We start from the raw sequence: 22,712 nt of genomic DNA on the forward strand, positions 1-22,712 counted from the left end.
GACGTCCCCAAACTGTCCGCCGGCGGGCCGTCGACTTGATGCCTTTAGAGGTGCAGGTAGGCAGAGTTTACTACCTTCAGACAGAGGCGAGGTAGATGTTTCCTAACCTGGCTATAGCTTCATATTTAACGCAAGAACTTTCATCTGACTGCTTGCAATAAAGACAATGTGTATTTCCCAAAATGTTGGAAGTAGTAAAGCAGGGTCAACCTGGACATATCAGCAACACTGCCAACTCAAAGACAGGAACAAAAGCACAATTTTACAATTTTAAACCAGCAAAACTAATTAAAAACATTTTTTGAAAAATTAATCATAGCAAAGAAAAACTCAATAAATACTGAGTGAGGACGTCTTAGCTGTATCACCGGGTTAATGGATCTTTGGCAACAATTAGCAGATTACACAACAATTTCCAGAGTTTTGTTACCGTACTCTGTCTGACATTTCTTTTTCCTAATGGAAACGTTTTAACAACGGCTCAATTCTAATTCCCTCATTCTGTAAATACTACATCAGTTCTTCCCACTCTGTTTTACTCCTCTCCCTTGTACTCCCTTTTAGAAACCCCTCTTCTCTCCTCTCCTCTCCTCTCCTCTCCAGTGTATCCACAACCATGGGAACTTTCAGCAAGGGGAGGAGGGTGGGAGGCCGGAGCATGAGAGGCACACGATTGGTCAAGAGGTAGGAATCATTGTGACATGATTGGCTGTGAGCCTGGGAGCTGTGAGCAGAGTTCCCTCCTTATTCCAGAGAGCATCAGTGAGCAGCGGAGTGGGACTTGCTGTGTTAGAGATGCACACCAGATACTTTTGTTTGTTTTGGTTTCTCTGATTGGGACGCTCGGAGAGCAAACACAAGCCAGGAGTGGATAAATAACCTCTTTCTGGAACTTTCTCAAAAAGATATAAAGTAAGTTTTTTATCTTACCCTATTTTCCTCCCTGTCACTCCTCTATAGTGATCACTGTCAACTGCAGCTCCTCTTACTAGTGGAGCAAAAGTGACACATCACATAAAAAGTAACATCAGTAATTTCAATGATCAGCACCAAATTTGATATACCATGAATGATAACAAATGCACACATAGATACATTATCATAAACTCTTTAACAATTTATATTCTGAAATTAGAAGTTGTGTGCGTGCAAGTGCAAGTGTGTGCACATGGTATGTGTGTGTGTTTATGTAAACATGCATATAGGCATGCATGCACTTAGATGTGTACATGCACGGGAGAGTATTTACTTACATTGTGTATCTTTTAAGGATGCAGCCTTTTGATTTAGGTTAGGGGAAAGTGTTTCACAGTGACCAACCTCATCTGCAAACTTGTCACCGCAATGCCTCGCATTGACAGAGGAGCTCAAGGACTCCCCTCCCAAAAATCTCCTGGTGTGACTTTCAGGCTGCAGGGTGGTGGTGGCGGTAGTCGGCTATAAATAGGCCTGCTCCAAATTGTGCTGCAGTCACACATAAATTCAGAGGGAACGAGAAATGACAGAGTCATTGTTTGTATCCGAGCAGGGAGCACTTTGATCCTCTCAGCAGCTACAAGAAATATAATTTGACTCTGGTGTAAACACTGAGTATAACCTAATAGAGTGAGTGAAAGGCAAACAGAGATGGACAGTAGTAGTGGTAGAGAAGATGATAGCATGTGTCTGTCAGTGTGTGTGTGTGTGTGTGTGTGTGTGTGTGTGTTTGGGTGAAAAGTGTTAGCATGTGTCAGAGTTTTCCTTCTTAAACAGCCACATGTGGCAATACTCAACACAGTTCCCTTTAAGGAGGTTATCATCTCTGCTGCTCAGTCAAACAACAACACCCTTCATTTCCATTGAAATACTTATCAATAACTAATCAAAGCAGCTTGCTATAGCATGATGCTTTGCAAATGTTACGGTCCATACAAGGAGAGGAGTCTTGTCTTGTTATGATGTGTACTCAATGATCACAGAGAAAAGAAAAAAGAACACAGGAAGGGTGAGTTTCAAAAGTTACATCACATAATTACGCATAAAGTAGACCCAGGAGAGTTTAACATTGAGCTGGCTGACCAGCTAACAAACATATGGAGCTGTTTATATTTCATATCCCAGCCCCCCTCATAGGTGGGGACGGAAATGGCATTGTTATGAAGTTGGTTTCATAAAAAAACAGCTTAGGTCTTCAACCCACACTTTTCATTTTGTTTTACTTAGTTCGAAGCCATCTAAAGATGAAAAGTTAAAAGTGTTGCATACTAAAAAACAAGCTGCTGTCTCCTGCCCTTTGTTGCTTCATAGCGGGGGACTCAGCCTGCTGTTTCTAATATCTACCTGTCTGTCAGCCTGTTTTTCTCAGAGCTTCTTTATTGCAGTGCAGAACACAGGGAGCCTTGTGTTGTACCTGACCTCTACTATGCAAATATATATACTGCCTGCTAGCGCTGCACCTCCACGTGGGTGAGTCTGCGAGATGAGAGCGCGACACTAAGCCCATTGTTTCACCTGTGCATCAACTGAGATAGAGGCTGTAGTCACAGACAGGGGTGTCCGCGCTCAACTCCTCACTTCTTGCTCTGTGATGAAGCATCGACTGTGCAGAGATCACACCAAGGCAGATAAGGCTGAACAATGGATGGCTGCGCTGACTCGACAATGACTTTAACACCACACAGCATCAGAGAAAAATGATTATGGAGCCCACATTAAATTTTTAAACATGTTTGTATCCTCGTTGTTGTGTTGGTCGCTTTTTTGAATGAGTGTTTCTGCTTGCCAGTGTGAATGAATGGGAACACAGAGTAATGAGCCTCGCCCAATGTACTCTGTGTGTACTGTACAGGGACAAAAAGCACCTGCGCTGCTCCTGGTGTCTTAGTATCAGCCTTCTGAAGAGGAGCTCTGCAGCTGTGTGTGTGTGTCTGCATGTACGTGCACAAAGTGATGAAAATGTATGCAAATTGTCAATTGATTTGATAAACTTGATTGACATTTTATTTGTAACAGTGTCGCTCAGATGTTCAACTGTCAACCATTCATCATTGACAACACCCAACTTACATTTATCGTTTACAGCACGCAATTTTTGTTACTTCTGCCCAACATGTGAATCAAATACCACAGACACCAAAGTCGAGAGTAGAGCGGTTCGCTGAGAGGACGTGTTCTTTTTTTTTTCATAGGGTGGAAGCAAGCCCCCAGGAAGAGCGTCGGCCGTTGATCCCAATTTTCGTAGTGGCCAAACGGTGGTACTACAACTTCCGTATCCATCACATGATACCATTGGGCCCAAAAATACTTTTCCCCATAGACTTACATTGGGAAAGAGATGTCAGTAACTCAGCGGATAATTTTGAGCTAAATCGACCAGTATGAGACCGAGCCATGTGACCGAGCACACGTTACTGCGCCTGCTCCACGGGCCCAATGAACGCGGAAGATCACCGGAAGATCACCGGAAGATCCGGGTACTTTTCCATTCGGAAGTTGAGCCATTTTGGCATCATGCACCACTGAGCAACTTTCATAGGAATGAACGGGAGCCCGCCTCCAACGCTGTATCCAGTTCTCTTTATACATCCCTGGGTGGAAGTAATAAAAATTGCGTGCTGTAAACGATAAATGTCAGTTGGGTGTTGTGAATGATAAATGGCCGACAGTTGATTATCAGAGCAGCACTGTTACAAATAAAAATGTCAATCAAGTTTATCAAATCAATTGACAGTGTATCACTCTATTATTAAGTTCACATATATTTTTATCACTTCCCTTTTCTTCAATTAGTTTTTGTTACTTCCACCCTTGAGGCCACTTTCTTTAAATGATAAATGGCAATGTTGTGTTGTGAATGATTAATGATGAATGTAAGATGGTGAAAATGATGAAACATGGCTCTGTTTTCATCATATCACGGCTGTTTTAGTCAAATCGGTTTTCAATTAATCAAATCACTTGATAATTTATCACTCCATTTTTCAATTCACATGCATTTTCATCACCATTTTTGTTTCTCATACACTGGTTTCACTGATGATGATGATCTGTCAGAGCTAAATTTAAAATGACAATGTAGATTCAAGTGTTCTTCAGACTGTCGTATTCAGATGGCTGTTAGCGGGAGTAGCTATGAGTGTTATAGTGAGTGATGTTATGAGTTTCCAGAGGTGAAGGGTCAGCGGTCAAGCAACAGTGGAGGACTGCAGTGTTTGGTGCCAACAAAAGCCAAATGTCACACGTTTCCCTGAGCCATTCTTGGCATTGTATAAGTGGGAGTTAATGGAAAATTATATCATTTGTTTCCCAAAGCATATTCATTACTGTAATAAAGGCAGTGTTTGTTTTCCTCTGTTTTTCTGGCAAGGGAGAGTATGCAAAAGCCCTCTAAAGCCCTTGTGCAGAGGCACTGCAATATGCATACATACACACAGACATGCACACACAAACAAATAGAAGCAAGCAATGCCAGCGGCATTTAAGTATCTTTTTATTGGAAACTCTGTTCCCATAACAATGAGCAGGAAAGTCTACTGTGTACTCGGGGCTTTTAGAGACCTTGCTGGTCTATCGAGCTTCAGTAACATTTACTGGGCGGGTTGATTGATTGTAAAAGTCCAGTCCTTTTAAAGAGATGCTTGGAAGGTATTTTCATCAATTACTTTTACTGATCTGTTTTTAATTTTAAAGTGACAGGAAACAGGTTTTTGGAATCAAGAATGGTTTGTTGCTGGGGTAAAAGATGTTCCCAGCCTCCAGATGTTTGGCAGTATTGTCATGAATCCTGTGACGAATGAATGTGCTGTTTGATATTGAATCCAAGGTGGGTGACTTTTGAACCTCTGGAGTCTGCTTCCCCTTGCACGCCCTTAAAAGGCAGCACCATAGACCATCCCGTGACATATAACGACTTACACAGACATGTCTAAAACATACATAGAGGAAAAGATACAAGAAGATAAATGTGTCTCCCACTCTTCCTCTCTCTCTCTCTTTGAAGTAGGGCCCAATAAACACTGACCTTCAGCACAGCTGGATGGTATCAAGGGAACCACAACACAAGGTCTTACGATTAAACCACACTGTCATGTTGCGGGGCAGATAGCCTTAAAACCCCCCTCCAGCCAGTTTTACTTCCTGCTTTTTGGTTCTTTCTCAAAGAGAGAATGGGGGTGTGGTTAATAGTCAGACGTAATTCATTACCATGGCAACCAGATTGCATCGTTTTTCAACCCAGTTTAGATGAAACCAGCTTAGATGAATTTACTAATCATCATACCATAAATGAGACAAGAATTAGCGCAACACACCGACTCTCAATCACTTGCTCTCTTCTTTACCGCCTCCTCCTGGCAAGGCGGCCGCCTGGCTGCTGCTTCGAGGAGCCGCACCGCTGCACACCGGCCACAGCACACCGGCCACAGCACACCTGAGGATGGCATGTAGCCTAGGTCCGCCGTTTGAAATACCGTTTCGGGACGTTTTGGAGGTGCACCGTCCGTTTTCGCCTCAGCTCCAGCATTGACACCACACCGGGCTGCACTGAGATCCGTTTATTTCTCTAACGGGCCTTATTTCTTATTTTCTTTTGGGCTGAAAGTTGTACGCTCCCCGTCGCCCATTGGGTATTTTCCGTAAATTTATCTCCAGGAGGAGGAGACGGTAAAGAAGAGAGCAAGTGAGAGAGGCAGTCAGTGTGTTTTTGAGCACAGAATTAGGTTATTTGTAAAAAAAAAATTGGGTGAACAGGAAATGCCTCAAATAAATATGAAATATCACAGAAATGTCAAAGTACACTGGAGGGGGCTTTAAACTGATGTACATCAACATAAGCAGGGGCTGACGAAGCAGATAACGAGGGCCTCTGCAGCAGCATCTGTGTGATGATTTTGTTACGTTATGCAGGAAGAATGACCTTCAAGGGACATGAGAGAGGAGAAGAGGAGAGAAACAGCTGGGGCCTCGAGTTACTTGCCTTTCCCCTTGTTCCACTGGAAGTCCTGTCATTGTGTTTGTTAGCTTTTTAAAAAAAATAAAGAGCAACAGCTTGCACCACTTTTATAGACGCACAGCTAGTAGTGATGTGGGATCTGCCCTCGCCTGAATTGTGGAGGGAATAGGTGGGGGGGCTTGATAATGTCTCAAGAGAGCGATGGTATGCGCTGGTCATCTTTTGGTCATCTCTCGCACGGCACATCCTGGCGCTTTGCTTAACAAATAGAGAATACTTTGTTTTCCTGCACTGCAGGAAAACTTTCCGTAAACAACTGTTGACATTTTCTATGTTTAGACGGGGTCACGGCAATGTTGCTCTTAAAATCATAAGATAGTAGACAGAAGAGCTTTGTGCCTCTGAAGACTGGGGCAATGCTTTGATAGAAACCCAACTCCTTTGTTTTGCTTTTATTTCACTGATCCTCTGAGTCAAACACACACAAACACAGGGAGTGTGTGTGTCCAACATGTCTATCAGAACAGGACAGTATCACATACAATAGTGACAAGTGAACCACTTTCAGCTGTTTGAGAGTGGAGCAGTGAAATGAGTGCATTCAGCACTTAATGACTGCTCCAGCCCCACGACCACGGCTCCTCCAACAGAAAGAGTGAAGCAACTGGATAGTGTTGCGCTGTAACACATCAACGTGTCTCTCACTGAGAAGTGATTGCAGTGCTTGGAGTAAGCACACACCGCAGAGTAATTGGAGTTAAGTGCCTTTGACAGCTAGTGTTTGTGCAAGGAAGGGATGAATAAACATAAAGGGTGGCACATGGATTATTTGATTTTTTTTTTTCCTGCAACAGGGCCAAAAAAGACTCACTTGAGCTTACTCCTGATATTTGCACTGATCCTCCACCTTCCTCTGAATGATATCCACGAGGTATACGCTTTCATGCCAGTAGAGAGACGGCTTGCCAGTTGGCAAGAGTTATATTAAAACAAGGACATTTGGTCAGGTGTCCTATATTATTTATCAGGTCACGGCCCTGATAAGAACCCTGCTTGCTGTAGGACGCTGGGAATGGAGCCAAGCCAGCTATAGCTAACATTAGATTAGGCAGGCTTTGCTTGAACCGCTACATGTGAAACACTTTACTGGTGTAAAGTTAGGTATGGTGGTTGTTTTAACTATCCAAACTGGCTTGGCAACAGTACAGTCATGTTGCATCAGGTCAGTTTTTGGAAGAATAATCGAGCTCCCCACTGTTGCGGCATTGAATTATGTCTCTCCGGAATTAGGGTGGGGTATGCTCCAAATGAACAAGCTCTTACAACGTGTGCAACATGTGTCCGCCCACATCAATGGTGTTTAGCTGTTACAAACTGCCACGCTTTGAAGGCGGGGGGAAAAGCCTGCTGTCATTGAAAGGGGACAAGATGAGATAATTGTTTAAATATGTGAGCATAACAAGTATAGGAAGTATAGGAAAGTATGATTGAGTACAGAAAAACTTGCTTATCCATCACAAGGCTGTGGGAATTTGTCTTTGATGTGACCATTGAGTGTTAATTCAAACTTTTGGGGGGTTTCCTGTTGACTCATTTCAAACTTGGGTCAGAATTGAAGGTAATATTGTAAATCAGCTCCAGCCCATTCACATAATTATTTCCCGTTATACTGTATATCTGCTTCATGGGAAACGCGACATGGCTGTTTCACACACTGACACGTTCACATTTTCCTCACCCGCGTCATATTCCTGTAAACATCAAACACACATGTTGGAGCTTAGACTCAATAGGTCAGTGTGACAGCTTTCTTTATCCACAATCATAACATCTAATCTGCTGAGCTTTTTTGGTTTACGGTGCTGCAGCACTCGCTGCACTCGTTTGCCAAATTTAAGCTTACATGTGCTAATAGTCATCATATACTATAATATTTCATAAGAGGATGCATGACGTTGATTTCTGGATTTAGATAAAGCTCATTAATTTCACTTGGTAGTATATTATCTGTAATGTTTGGAGGGTCTTTATTGGGGAATGACTACATTGGGGTTGATGCCCGACTCACAAATTCCACACATAAAATACATCAATAAATATCCCACTCCCACTAAAATTTTTAAGCTTTTATGTGGCTTAAAAAAGGCCGTTGCTAACAGGTGGCTAAATAAGACTACTAAACGTCATCACACGTCCGCCTTTACAGCCTCGTTGTGTATACTCACGCTCATGTGATAGTGATGTAGTTCGTTTTTAGCCTAACGTTAGCATGTTACTTCAAATACTACTTACAGTAAGTATCATAAATGTTTTTCTGCAATAATCCAAAATCAAATTGAAAAATCTTATTGGCTTTTTTGTCGAGGGAACCACTTCCCTCGACTTCCTGGTTGGCCTACAAACATACTTCACCTCTGCACCACTCTATAGACACCAAATATCAACTTTGTTTATAGTCTGTATTCAGTATTCATATAATAAACATATCCCACATGCGATTAGCTGACTGAAATAATACAGTGTAAATTAGGCGGATTTCACTCGCCATCAAGATATCATCTACGCTGAGAAGCACACCACATAATCTTGTTGTTACGACAAAAAAGTCCCAATGATAGCTCATAATCCCTTACAGACATCTGAATGTCTCATCATATTCATATCCTCCCCATAATCCCATTTATCTGTTATTTATCCATAAACAGAAGGGAGATTGGACACAGATGCTCAAAATGTTCCCTTGAAATGAGTTTGCCCTCTTCCTGGTTTTATTTGTCTGCCGGTTCAAACTAGATAAATGCTATCTGTAGTAAAATGTCACTCTCTATTTTGCGTCCTCAATCCTACGCTCTGTTTCTCTCACCAGAGTGGCTGGAAGAGCATTCAGTTGAGTCTAAGGGTCTAATTCCATGTGACCATCTAAGGATGTTGGCTCACGAGCCTCAGGCAGACCTAAATTAATCTCATAGCCTATCTCATAACACGTTGATCTGTAACATAGAGACGTGCGCTCGGCTCTGTCTCATAAATCAGTCAAACAAATGATCAAGTTATGCAGTACTTTAAACAATGTACCGAATATAATTCAATGGATACAGTAGATGTATTATTTTACTGAATGCATATACAGTATGAAATGTGTGCTTTACTGCATACTAAGGTCATATCTTAAGGGGTTTAGTGAAGTTTCTACTGAAATGAGCTTCTGTGAAGATTAGTGCGGCATAGTATTAGCTTGTTGGCAAAACCCAGGTTGAAATAAGAGTCGTCTTTACATTATATGCACCAATTCCATAGTTTAAATAGCTGAGGAGTTTGTGATATATCTGTTCTGCCATTTTGACTCATCAAGAAGACACTGACTATAAATGTTTTCTCTGGAAGACGGGTAAGCATATCTGCTGGAAAATATTTGGTTTTATGGTTTGTCTGTTATTACGTAGTCAAGACGCCAACATTTTTGTGGTTTGATGCCGCTTCAAACTGATATATCTGATCATCGTAGGGCTTCGCAGCCCTGCCCTCCTTGTATTTCTGCCACTGGAAATGTTTTATAAAAACAAGATTACAGATATGTAATCAGCTTTCTGGCTCTCCTCATATAATCCGAGGCCAAATTAAGCCTCAGAGGGTGGACCTTCTTTACATAACATGAAGAGAAATCAGAAACAGCATATTACCTCTGAGCAGCAGAGCTTTGGCAGTCTTTCCCTCAGCTGATTGGTTTGTCTGCTTTGCTTACCTTAACCCAGTGTAACAGTCACACAACGTGCCCAGGGGATGGTGCTCCCCCACTGGCAAAAACATTCACTACACGCACCGTCATTGCTGTGATTCATACGTTCAAGGACAGCTCAGCTGATTTGAACCTCCCTATGTGCATTTGTGCTAGAGTATAATACATCCATGGGTAAAATGCTTAGACTGTAGATATAGATGAACAACGCGACTCCACTTCCTCCCACTGTACAAAAGTGAAGCCAAAATATCCCGGATACAGGAGCTGACATCTTGAGATTTTGACGTAATTTGGAGCCAGAGTCAGCGCAGCAGTGATCGAGGGCCTATACCTCATTTAATGTTTTCAAGAAAGCAATGGAACTATATATTATTCAGCAAAAAACTTAAAGGTCCCATATTGTAAAAAGTGAGATTTTCATGTCTTTAACATTATAAAGCAGGTTTAAGTGCTATATAAATACAAAAACGCTCAATTTACGGAGAAACACACACAGCCTGTATTTAGAAATTGTGCGTTTGAAACAAGCCGTTAGGATTTCTGTCCATTTGTGATGTCACAAATATACAATATATAGACCATTACACGGTTTTAAATGTAAACATTCTAAATGTGTCCCAGTTTATTTCCTGTTGCAGTGTATATAAATAACATCAGCTGACAGGAAGTAAACATGGACCCAAGCTGTTGCCTAGCAACACAATTCCGTTGAAATGCACTAAAACCGAGCGTTTCAGAAAGAGGGTAAATACAGGTATATTCAAGCAGACAGAATGAGGAAAATAAAGTTTTTTTTTAACACTACAGCATGTAAACATGTTCTAGTAGAAACACAAAATACAAGTATGAACCTGAAAATGAGCATAATATGGGACCTTTAAATTACTATTTATTTATATTGACCCCTGGCATGTTTTGTGTTACTTTATTTTATTTCATTTTATGTTTTGCTTGTTTTTATTTATTTTTATTTTCATCCCTTAATTTCCTTTATACGTATTTACAAACATATTTAATTGTTTATTGTAGGCCTATTGTAAACAGCTTTAAAATAAAGTCTATGGGGGCCTGGAGCTTCTCCTCTTTGACTCTATATACTCTGTGTCGTGTGGTCTGGGCCACAGAGAGCAGCTGCTGACCTCTTTAAAGACTCTCTTCCGGCCGCTACCTGGTATGTTTTCAGTGTAAGAACATAACGTTAGCTCATTACACACCTGTGTGAGCACGAGGCGTCATATCGTCATTCCTCCTCTTTAGTGGAGGTTAACCGACTAACGGTAGCCAGCTAGCATACCTTCAACCCCTGAGCCGAGACACCTGTCCTCAGTCCGTCTTCAGTCTGTCCTCAGTCTGTCCTCAGTCTGTCCACAGACCATGAACCTGATATGAATCCTTCATCTAACTCCCGGTGAGTCAGCCAACAAGACAACATGTCAGAGTCACTGGGATCAGTAACAGTTAGTTAGCCCTACACATTTACTACACATTTACTACACATTCAACTGTGTTACTTGTTACTAAAAAAAGTCCAACATGTTACAAACGTTAAACACTGAACATATATACATAGAGCCACAAGACTAACACTAAAACACTGAAATATATAGCTAACAGTTAGGCTAACAGTTAGGCTAACAGTTAGCTAACAGTTAGGCTAACAGTTAGCTAACAGTTAGCTAACAGCAAACCGTTATTTAGAATGCTGCTAGCATAATGTGCTAATGGCTAGCTTGCGCAGACTAGAGATGACGAAGTTGTGTGGATAGTTATAACTTAAATACCTACAGTAGTTTCTGTATTTGGAGTAAATATCATATAGTACTTTAGTAAAAGTCTGGGTATGCTATACTATGTAATATACATGTATATGTTTACTCTGTAATACTGTGTGTTTATTCACATGGAAGAGATTCTGCATTTACAGTGGGAGAGAGAAAGGTGTAACACTGACAGAGCAGACACATCCACATTCACAGGAGCTGGAGCTCTATTGAGCCAAGGGAAAAATAGTGTCATGCTTTTGGGTGAAAACTTTCTAATGTACTTGGACACAACGTCAGGTTTTGTGTGTGTGTGTGTGTGAGCTTCACAATAGGCACCAATCCATTGGAAAGTAACTCTAACCTTGGCCTGGATTGTTATATGATGACACCACAATGCAATCATTACATTTTCCAGTTTGACTTACAGTACAGTGTATGACATAAGTAAGTGTAACAGGTGGACTTCTGCGTTGTGTTGGTCAGATAGTAAAGACGACTGGGATCTCTTTATAGTTGGGCTCTGTTTATTATGATAAATACATAGGTCAGGGGTCAGCAACCTGCGGCTCCAGAGCCACATGTGGCTCTTTAGCCACTCTCCAGTGGCTCCCTGTGGATTTTAAAAAATGGAAATGAATAACTGTTCTTTGTTTACATTTTCAATTTTATTTATCATTGTTGTAGGTCTATGGTACGACGGTACGGCGGCGTATTAGGGCCACATTGAGGAAAAATAATTAATCTGAGATTTCAAGAATAAAGTCATATTACAAGAATAAAGTCAGGTTTACAAGAAAAAAAAGTCGTAATATTATGAAAATAAAGTCAAAGGTTTATGAGAAAAAAAGTCGTAATATTATGAAAATAAAGTCATATTATAAAGTAGTAATTTTACGTCTTTTTTTCTCGTAAAGTTATGACTTTATTCTCGTAATATTACGACTTTTTCTTGTAAAGTTATGACTTTATTCTTGTAATATTACAACTTTTTTTTCTCGTAAAGTTCTGACTTTTTTCACTGTAATATTATGACTTTATTCTGTAAATCTCAGATTTGTTTCCCCTCAAAGTGGCCCTAATACTCCGTAGTACAATTGCACTTTGGCCCTCACTGCATTAGACTTATATACTATATACTTAGACTATAAACTGTGTTACCTTCATCACAATGCTCAAATGTTTTGCGGATCCAGACAGATTTTTTTTTTTTTTTTTGCCTAAAATGGCTCTTTTGATAGTAAAGGTTGCTGACCCCTGACATAGGGAAACAGAACCTCCTTGTTAAATCTACTGCCCGCTCCAGCTCCTCTCCCACAGGATAATTATACAAAAGGGCAGTGGCAAAATATTAACCATGGAATAAAGTCAAATATACAGTAAAACATAACTGATAAACACAATAGGGAAATAGAACCTCCATGTCAAATCTACTGCCTGCTCCAGCTCCTACACAAACGAATACAATACAAAACGGAAGTTAGCTTAGGTTGCCGTAATTTGCAGCGTTTACTCTTAAAACAACCATTTTTAAATGCCAATTTGTTGAAATCAATATATTGACAGGTTGGGATAGACATAACATTGTAGGAAACAAAAATATAAACAAAACAATATGACAAATAATGGGAAATATACCCACCTCTCCCACAGGATAATTGTACTAAAGGGGAGAAAAGACATTTATTGTACGGAGCACAGAAGAAGAAATGGAGGAGGGTCTCTGAACTTCTTCACATATTTTGGAGTTTGGAGGTTCTCCCAGTCAAAATAAACTGGAACCAGATACATTTTGTGTAACTATAACAACCAGAGAAAAAAGATAGTTGTACATAATGACCCGTTACATAAGGCTGCTCATCATGTTTGAAGTAATGCCAGCCCCCAACATAAATGCAGCAGTCTTTGCGTCTGTGTTTAGTTTGGTACATTTTCCCAAGCCTTTGTTAACATATGGAAAAGAACTGGAGAGGCACCCAGCATTAATTACGCATTCTCTAACTAGCCGGGTCATTAGAGGGGCAGAAGCCACTACGACTGGCTTTGCGCCTTGGCGTTAAGCGGCATTGCTGTGTTCAGTCAGTCATCAGTGTCCCATATTGAATCACGTCTGATGAGAGAGATGGAGGCTGAGATTCGCCTCACCCCTGCGTGCCTGCTGTTTTCTGCTTGGCTGTACGGACAGGAGTGAGTCATCCACGGCTCTGCAGGGCCTACTTCTGCCTTGGGTCAGTGATGTCATTTGGCTGTACTGGGCCATGTGTATGAGAGAAATGGGATAGTAGACAATGCCTTGTGTGTGTGTAAGAGGGATGGGAAAAAGAGGCTCTCGGTTCAGGATAAAACCCCCAGAAATGCTTAAAATTGTGTGATTTTATATCAGCAGAACTATACTGTAACTGATGGATGTACAGTATAGTGGCAGCTGCTATGTAAACAATGTATAGTATGGATTTAGAGAGTTAGGCTACTGTAAGTTAAAAAGCAGCAACATATATTCAGTAGCATGTTTTATTAATCATAGTAGGGGACAGAAAAGTATCAGGAGGGAAAACTTGGTGTGAGACATGCAGGCAACTATAACACACTGGTGACCTCTGCTGGCACTTCAAAGCAGAGCAGCACACTGTTTTCATTTAGTATGCCTTGAATTTAACTGTCTTTAAAAGTAGGAATTACGTTTTTTTAAGGTTATTTTTACTGAATATTCATTGTCATTCTGCTGTTTGTGCACAACACCCCAGTTGTAGCCGCTACTGTAGCTGACACAGTTTAGTAATTCTCTGCAGGCTTTACACAACCCTTTTCTTAGGTTTAACTGGTCCACAGTGAGCTATAAACTGGTGTTGACACAAAGGCTTCCCTAATTATCAGTCAGCAGTAAACAGAAAGAAGTAATACAGTTTTAAAGGCCACAGACAACAGCCTCTTTCCTCCAGTAAGCCTCTATATTAGCTCTTAAAATATATCACAGGAAAATAAGATATTTATTCTTACTTTATAAACTGCTGTTTATGGCCAAGAATAATTAAATGCTAGTAGAATTTAATCAGAGCCATTTAATGTGAAAGGTTAGGGCTTCATTAACTGTGATAAATTAATTCTTGCATGAGGTGGCAACAAAATTTTAAATATGAAAGCTTGAAGGACTTGATGACCCCTCATGATGTCACAAATTACCCTTTCCTCCTGAGCACTTTCCGTAGTAGCTGGAAGTCCATAGCCAGAATGCTACTCTCTTCTTGCACATGCATGCAACATGTAACATCACATTTTGAACATGACAAATCAGATGATATGAAATGTTTTTACTGAAGAATTTATTAAAATATTCCAGTGATCACACCAGATGTTAACCTGGGTCAATGGCATCTCCGTTAGTGGAGATAGAAAGCTTTTCTCTGTTGCAGCTCCCATCAGGCCGATGATCCAGATCCATTTGTATATAAAATCCTTCCAGGTGCAGCTTCACAAAATGTCCTGCAGTGCTCAGCAGAGGCTTTGAGTTAAACTGAATGTGTAATATGCCCACATGCAGTCAAAGTTACCTGATCAGAATAATCCTTTTTGTTTTTTATACCATAGGCTTCCTAATTTAATTATGTTTTTCCAAAATTTTAGTACCTGAGGTTCAGGAATCCCAAGAAGGGAAAAATTTGTGTATTCTTTATAGGCTATTCAGCTTTTAATGAAAATGATAGAAAGGTAATCCCTCTTTAAGTGGCGAGTGATCCAATGAATTGTCTGAAGAATAGTTTCAATCATAGAGACTTTCATTGTTGATGCACAGTTGAATATTATTTTCAAAATACTCCCACATCTGATGAACCCAATTTCACAGCACAAAAAGCAAACAGTATAATGCGTGACTCATACGTGGGTCTGCCAGACAATAGGTGGAATATAAGACAATTATTTTCAAGGAGCTAGAGGTGTGAGAGCTAATTTACATTTCAAGTAAATGTTATTGTATTTCCATCCCTGGTCCACTTGCTGTGAAATTGTTTCGAGCTGCTACAAAGGGCTCATCATTGTCAACAAAGTGCTACGGGAATGAATGGAAAGGAAATTGAGCTGTTTTGCCAGATATGGCTTTATAAGAGCCACTTTCAATTTATCCATACTTGAGAGTGGATTGGAGCTCCTACATGCACTGCATATGATCAAGTGGACAGTTTTGAAGTATAGAATAAGGACTGTCATAATCCCTCCTGAAATAGAGAGTGTGTACCAAGTGACAGCAGACATCTATCATTTGCAGGTCGTGTTTCAGGGGTGTGTGTGCGCACACGCGTATGTTGGTTTGCCTTTGAGTTTTAGTGCACGAGTGTGATTGTGTCACAGGAGGTGACAGCCCTCCAGCGGTTTGATCATGGCTGATTTATGTGATGTATGGATAGAGGGATTGCGGTGGCAGTCAATGGTAGTCCTCAGTGTAAAGGACAGGACAAGGTTAAGCAAAGAAAGGCACTGACTACTGAGGATCTGATCCTCAGTCGTGTCTCTCCACAGAAGACAATATCACCTAAAGTTGAGATTCATATTTATTTATTTGTACTATCGTATCTTGTAAGAGCAGCACCACTTGGAGGAGCCACTGCTATGTTTCTGCTCAGTCAGTGAGCTGCTGCTCAACACTGAGAACTGAAGCTCGTTTTCTATTCATTTATTCACCGTACAAGAGCCCATCTTACTTCAAAAGTGGTTCAGCAGTGATCTTAAAGCTGCAATCAGTGACCAAAACACAATTACTAAATCAATAGGATAATAATTTGCGCTGCCATCTTAAGATAAGTGAAGGAACTCCACAAAGTGGAAAAATCCACTTCAGTCAATGGCTGCGAAATGAGATTGATTGGGTAGCTTTTAGTGAGCATCAAACAAGTGTCACTGCATATTCACTCTGAAGACACTGTGATGTACCGTATAATGAGTTGTAATTCATTTTAATTTGAAGTATCTAAGATTGAGCTTTGCAACAGCTTTGACTGATTTGTTTGATTTCTTCATTTTAGTATTTATCATCTAAGCTTGACTATAAATGCATAATCTTCCAGTGGCTTTTCTCCACGATATTAGCATGACAAATTTTTAGCAAAAAGCTTACTTGATTAATGTGCTCTATGCAGATCTGCCTACAAAGAGAATAAAAGTGACTGGCTATTTCAACAAAGCCACAGCGCCCGCTCATCTCAGCTGATTGAATGGCTACAATAAAAGGCTGAGATACTTTTGAGTGATTATTCAATAAGCAGCTGTGGGAGCTCGACAACAGAAAGGAGACGTTTCACAGAGTAGCTGAAATTTAGAGCACATTAGATAGCCATGACCTTCTACTGCTGGGTGAGGAGAAACCATAGCTCAGCTCAATTTTTTGCTCACTCGCCTAATGTGATCACACAGGATAAACTCCCATCGCTCTCCTAAAGATGGCAGGAAGTTAATTGAAAAAGCCAACAGAGGATGTATCAAAGGGACAGGGGGAGAAATAGCATCTGCAGAGGGCAGTTTTCATATCTGGATCTCTCTGGTGGCGGATCTGTAGGTCTAATCGCACCTCACGTAGCTAATACTTGAGCCCAGACAGAAATCAACCCCCTGTGGTTGCACTGTAGGCACACACCCTGCCGCACTGATCCATCACACACACAGAGACACACAGACAACAAGAGCTTCCTGTCTGCAATACTAAAAAAGACAAGATCTGTTTGTTTTAGTGCACGAACGTGGGTGTTTCTGACTGACAGGTCTTGCAATCGCCAGCGAGACCAGTAAATTGCCACTGAAGTGTTGCTGTGTCTGAAAGAGACGAATGTCATGTGGCTGGTTATTCAGTCTAAAAATGTATTTGTGTCACAGAGAGTGCACACATGCATGAACGATCTTCACAGACCAGTTCACATCACTGTTGTGGCGAAGATTTAGAAAGCATGAGTGGTCATCGGCTGCAGTTTTAATTGATAATTTGCATTTCAAAATACTTTTATTTCCACTGGTGCAGCTTTCAGATGCGTGTATAACAAGGTGAATAATAATAGCTGGCTGAGATCAACAGTGTGATGTTGTTTATCCATCTATTTTTCCCTCTGTGTACTTTGTATCTGCACTATGTCTCCTGCTGATTCAGTTTTTGCTAAATTAGCTTTGTGCTCTCAAGGCTTAAATCCACACCATTTTGGAGAATCATCATATTTGGACTCTAGGCCCACCCTGAAGAGGCAGCGAGAGATGGGAAGAGGGAGAGTTTATTTCAGTCATTTTAACAATTCCTTCCAGCCACGATAGACCTTTAGTCGAATTAGATCTACCAGGAAAAATCTGCAAAGCTGATCATGATGACACTGCGAATTTTTATAAGTGGCCGTTAATGACACAACAGTGTGCACTAAGACACTGAGTTCTTGACAGTTTCAAAATGTCAACTGCGCCGCCACGTTTAGGAAAGTTTGTATCACTCTGCCTGTTAATTAGCGTTTTCTCAGTCTGTGTCGGGTGCTACATACAATCAGAGAAGATGGGATTGACTGAAATAGCTGTTTACAGTCTCAAAACTGCAGTCTAGACAAATTCAAAATAATTGACTGGGTTTTCCTGACAGGCACCGGTACAATAGAGGTGCAACTGTGTAGGATGTGTCAAGTACAACATAGCCAGCGAGGCTTTGCAGACAGCTTAATCAAAACGACAGTCACATCATTATAACACTTAATTGCTGCAGAGGGATGGTAAAATGTGAGATGCCAAGAAATGTTTACACTGAAAATCCACATATCCCTGTTGCTATGTTAGGGGATTTTGGTTGCTACATTGAGACAAATTAGTTAAGATTTCAGCCTGTAGCTGTGGTTAAACATGACGGTTCATAGCAGTTAACACTTACAGAGATAGCTGAATATGAACATAGGTCAAGGCTGTGGTTTGCCCTGAGCTGAGGTTATCTTGTGCTCTGTGCTCATGACTATATATGCCTTGTGTGCAACCCCACTGTAGGTCACTTAAGAGCTGATCACACCATGATGCGTTGCCAGCAAAATCTGTCACCAGCAAAACCTGTCACCAGAAAAACCATAGTTTTTATATGGTACGGCACGCCTGGCGTGCCCTCCTCTCTTGTGCCGTACGTTTTTCTGGTGGTTTTTAGATGTGCTAAGGAGCTAAAATATTCTTGTTTCAGCACAACGCGCCCAGTTGCCGCTTGTCAATGTCGCACTTGGCCGAGGCAGCCAATCAAATCAAACAGGAGGCGGGCTTTACTATTTTACCACTTCCTTCCTGTTTTGATGCCCATAGATGTGGTAGGAGGGACAATGGCAAATTCAGATGAAAGGTTGATATTAGCGGTATTTAATCACAATGAACTATATCTATATCTATATATCTATCTAAATCTATAGGACAGCAACGGCAAGAGCTCGCCATCTGCTTGAATCCATTTTTTTCTCAGTTAATCACATTTGATCGCCTGGTTGCGCACGCAGCCCCGCTCCACAGGCACACCACGCTGTTTTGCCCAACATGCTTTGCCAAGGCGTAAAGAAGCGGTTGCGCCTGTAGCGCGGCGTCTCGGTGTGATCGCGGCCTTTCAGTAGAAGAGAACCAAATCGACATTTTCACATTGTCTTGTCGTGATTATTTGGTGCACCCCTCAGTCTTAATGCCACTGATCTCACCAGCCCAAATCAACAAAACTAAAAGTGTAAACATGATTGGTGTGAGAGAAAAAAAAATACTGCAAATTTTCCCTGTTGGATGCCACTTTGAGAAACAGCGGGAAGGAGAGTATGCTAAGTATGCTAAGAAACTCAGACAACAAAGAATGCAGGTGCTACTTATTGTACCAATGCATGTACATTATATATGCATGTGCCTGCTTGGTACTAGGGCTGTCGCAGTTAAGGAATTTCCCCTGCGATGATAATGATTGGCTCAACAGCGCGATATGCGGTATTATTGCAATTTGTTTTTTGCAAATTACTTTATTTATCCAGGTTTTAGAGCTATATAACAAAGCTTTATTGTTGGGCTATTATTACGTATATTGTTACTTTATAAAAGACAAAGGTGAAAGTTTTAAAATGAATTAGATAGAACACAGAAAAGCAATGAGGCGCAGTGTTTTTTTCAGCTGAGATGTACTTGCTCTGGATGAAGGGAGGCTGAAGTATGTACCAAGAGGACAGACCTGCTGGTGTTTTTTGTATTCATTTCTGCTCCATTGTTGTTGTTGTTCAGCACTTGTAGCCTACATGTAGGATGTGACCGTTGGTCTTTGTGGTATTTGTCCTGCCCCTCCTCCATTGTGATTAGATGGCTGGGTAAAAAGTGACAGCGACGAGTGCAGCGTTTTATCCAAGTTGAACACTTTTCAACTCTTGGCGACCAGAAAAAAACACCAAACGTGAGGCGCTCAGCACAGAATAGCCTCTCAGCGCCTTGTCACGCTGCTGCCGTTTGTAGCTTAGTGAAAATACGCGGCGCTCCCATTGCAAAGATTCAAAAAAGAAAAAGCGTGAATATAGCGTTTGTGGTGGTTCCTTGCCATCCCCTGCGGTTGGCTTGTCAGTAGCGCGGTATTGCAATATTGCGGCTATTGTGACAGCCCTATTTGGTGCTTTGGATATATTCTGGCCACTACAGAGTTATGCACATGGTGCACTTAAGTACAACATCAACATCATGCAAAGCCTGTGCAGTGTGCACCATGTCATGACCAATCCCTCTCCTCTCCTCTCCTCTCCTCTCCTCTCCTCTCCTGTCCTCTCCTCTCCTCTCCTCTCCTCTCCTCTCCTCTCCTCTCCTCTCCTCTCCTCTCCTCTCCTCTCCTCTCCTCTCCTCTCCTCTCCTCTCCTCCCCTCTCTGCCCGATCGATGGAGACTGTCTGGCCAGCTCTGTCTGTTTTTCTGTCTGTGGTAATTACCTGGTCGTTAGTGATACGCGGGCCAATTTGAACCGCCCAACCCGCAAAAATTTGCATTAATCAACCATCCGAACAACTTTATGCATAATAGTAGCACAATTGTCAGGACTGAGCGCTCGCTGTATTGGTGTGTTTGAGAGAGAGAGATGGAGAGACAGATAGAGAGGGGAAGAAGGTGGAAGGTGAACTGTTGCACGCAATGTTTCTGTAAGTTATTAATAATAACTTACGATGAATGCTGCTTTGTCACGTTTTGACCTGCCCGTCGGAACTTGTGATATTTTCTAGTAAGCTTACCTGAACCCGCCCGACCCACGGGTCAACCCAGGTCGACCCACGCATCACTACTGGCCGTCCTGTCACTCCACATCTATTTAGTGGAGATGGGCCTGAGCTAAGGGACCGGAGTGGAGGATAATGTGTTACCTGTTTGGCTGATTTCTCATTCAAAGTACATCTAGTGTTGCAGAGGATTCCTGGTAGACGGGTATAAAGTGGAGTTGGTGTTGTTTCTAAGCTCATGGACCATATAAATGAAGGCTTATGTAGTAAATGGCAAGTGACATGCTGGTAAATGTGTTGCTTTTCTATGGAATAGGGTGATAGAAATGAATTGTTAGCCTGGGTATCCCTAATGTGGAACACAGACAACCATAAAGGAAGTTGCTGCTGTAGGAAAAATATATTATTCAGGGACTGCATATGTGCATTCACACAAAACTTGAGAGAAATACACAAAGAGGACAGCAGAATTGAGCAGTACTAAATTGTCTCCTTTACTTCTTGCTGGTTGATAACAACAAGACAAACTAAAACGTGACAGGAATGCCAAAACACAAGTAGACATTCTGTATATGCCCCAATCAAACCACACCAGAATTTGATTATTTTCTTCTTTGAAGTTCTACAGGATTTTTCCGCATGTGTCTTAACATTTTACAATCTATGAACAGTTAAGGACATCCAGTTCAGCACAACTGGCGTCTTGGTTTGTTTGTGTGTGAGAGAGAGAGAGAGAGAGAGAGAGAGAGAGAGAGAGAGAGAGAGAGAGAGAGAGAGAGAGAGAGAGAGAGAGAGAGAGAGAGAGAGAGAGAGAGAGAGAGAGAGAGAGAGAGAGAGAGAGAGAGAGAGAGAGAGAGAGAGAGAGGCAGGTGTAGGCTTGGGGTTATTAGGCCAGGTAAACAGAGCAGGGTTGTGTAACTCTGGCTGATAATTCACTGACCTTTACCTTTTACAGCCTAATGCATTCTAATAGGCCAGTGGATCCCAGCATGGCTCCTTTCTCACCCACACACACACACACACACACACACACACACACACACACACACACACACACACACACACCACACATGCACACATATCTGGTTGTCTAGGAGATCTAAGCTTTCATACTCTCAAACCACAAAACCCCTGGGAGGTGGTGTAAACTTACCTCAGCCTGTCAAGATACTGCTATCTTGCTTGAAAACAATAAACAACATACTAAAAAAACTCCATAACTGCATATAAGCTCTTTACAGATTTGTACAATCTGTTTTTTCATTTAGTAAAAACTTAACTTACATGAAGTAACCTAAATCTAATATTTTTGAATACAGCAGAATGTTTGATTTACTTTTTAAAGGACGGGTCCATCTGTGTACTTTTTGTTTCTTTCAAATGGAAACGCCTACTCAGCCATTAGCAAAAAGCAGTGACGTAGGTTACCAAAGTAAGCTAATCAATAAGGTTATGAATAACGTGAATGCTAGCACTAGCTGAGTCAAGGTTGTAAGTATACTCCTGTGTTCTGTATGGTTAAATTACTGCTTTTGTGAATGTAGTCTGGTGGCTTTGAAGAGAGCGATATAACGGCCTCAGTTCCCCGTCGGAAAGGGCTGTTTGACGGCAAGGTAAAGCGGTTGTGGACGGGAGCAGCAGAAAAAGGTATTTTAGCTACCTCAAAAAAAAAGCCCACCTAAAAAAAAATCTGTTTAAGTGTACGCTATATTTAGAATATTTTCCCTGCTTTACCTTGCTATCAGACAGCCCTTTCTGATGGGGAACTGAAGCTATTATATCACTGTCTTCAAAGCCACCAGACAAACAGTTATTTTACATCCCAGAACACAGGAGTTGCTGGTCTACCGCTGCATGAAGCGGTTAGTTTGTTTGTGTTATTGTGTGACTTTTGGATCCAAACTAACGTAGTGTCCACACAGCAGTACATTGCTTAGCTTCAGTGCCGGTACTCCCGTCTGCTTCTCCACACTATGAGCGTGCCGACCGCCATCTAAGTTACTGTATGCAACCACAAGGATGTTTATATGCTGTATATGTAGCAGCGTCATCATGCAGAAACCTACATCAGGTCACGTGGGAAGA

General features: G+C 41.4%; 1 protein-coding gene across 5 annotated transcripts in view; it reads left to right on the forward strand.

Moving 5' to 3' along the window:
- The first annotated feature begins 774 nt into the window (after window positions 1-774).
- pde4d (phosphodiesterase 4D, cAMP-specific) overlaps window positions 775-22,712 on the forward strand; it is a 223,576-nt gene continuing 201,638 nt past the window's right edge. For 2 of the 5 annotated variants that reach the window (XM_074637708.1, XM_074637709.1), the window contains exon 1: window positions 775-912. The gene's annotated coding sequence lies outside the window, so the exon portion shown is untranslated. Of the gene's footprint in view, window positions 913-10,852; window positions 11,077-22,712 lie in introns of those variants that run through there. The other 3 variants (XM_074637707.1, XM_074637706.1, XM_074637711.1) reach the window with 2 other exon arrangements.

This window comes from Sebastes fasciatus, chromosome 6 (assembly GCF_043250625.1).
Source record: "Sebastes fasciatus isolate fSebFas1 chromosome 6, fSebFas1.pri, whole genome shotgun sequence".
In the NCBI taxonomy this organism is placed as follows: domain Eukaryota; kingdom Metazoa; phylum Chordata; class Actinopteri; order Perciformes; family Sebastidae; genus Sebastes; species Sebastes fasciatus.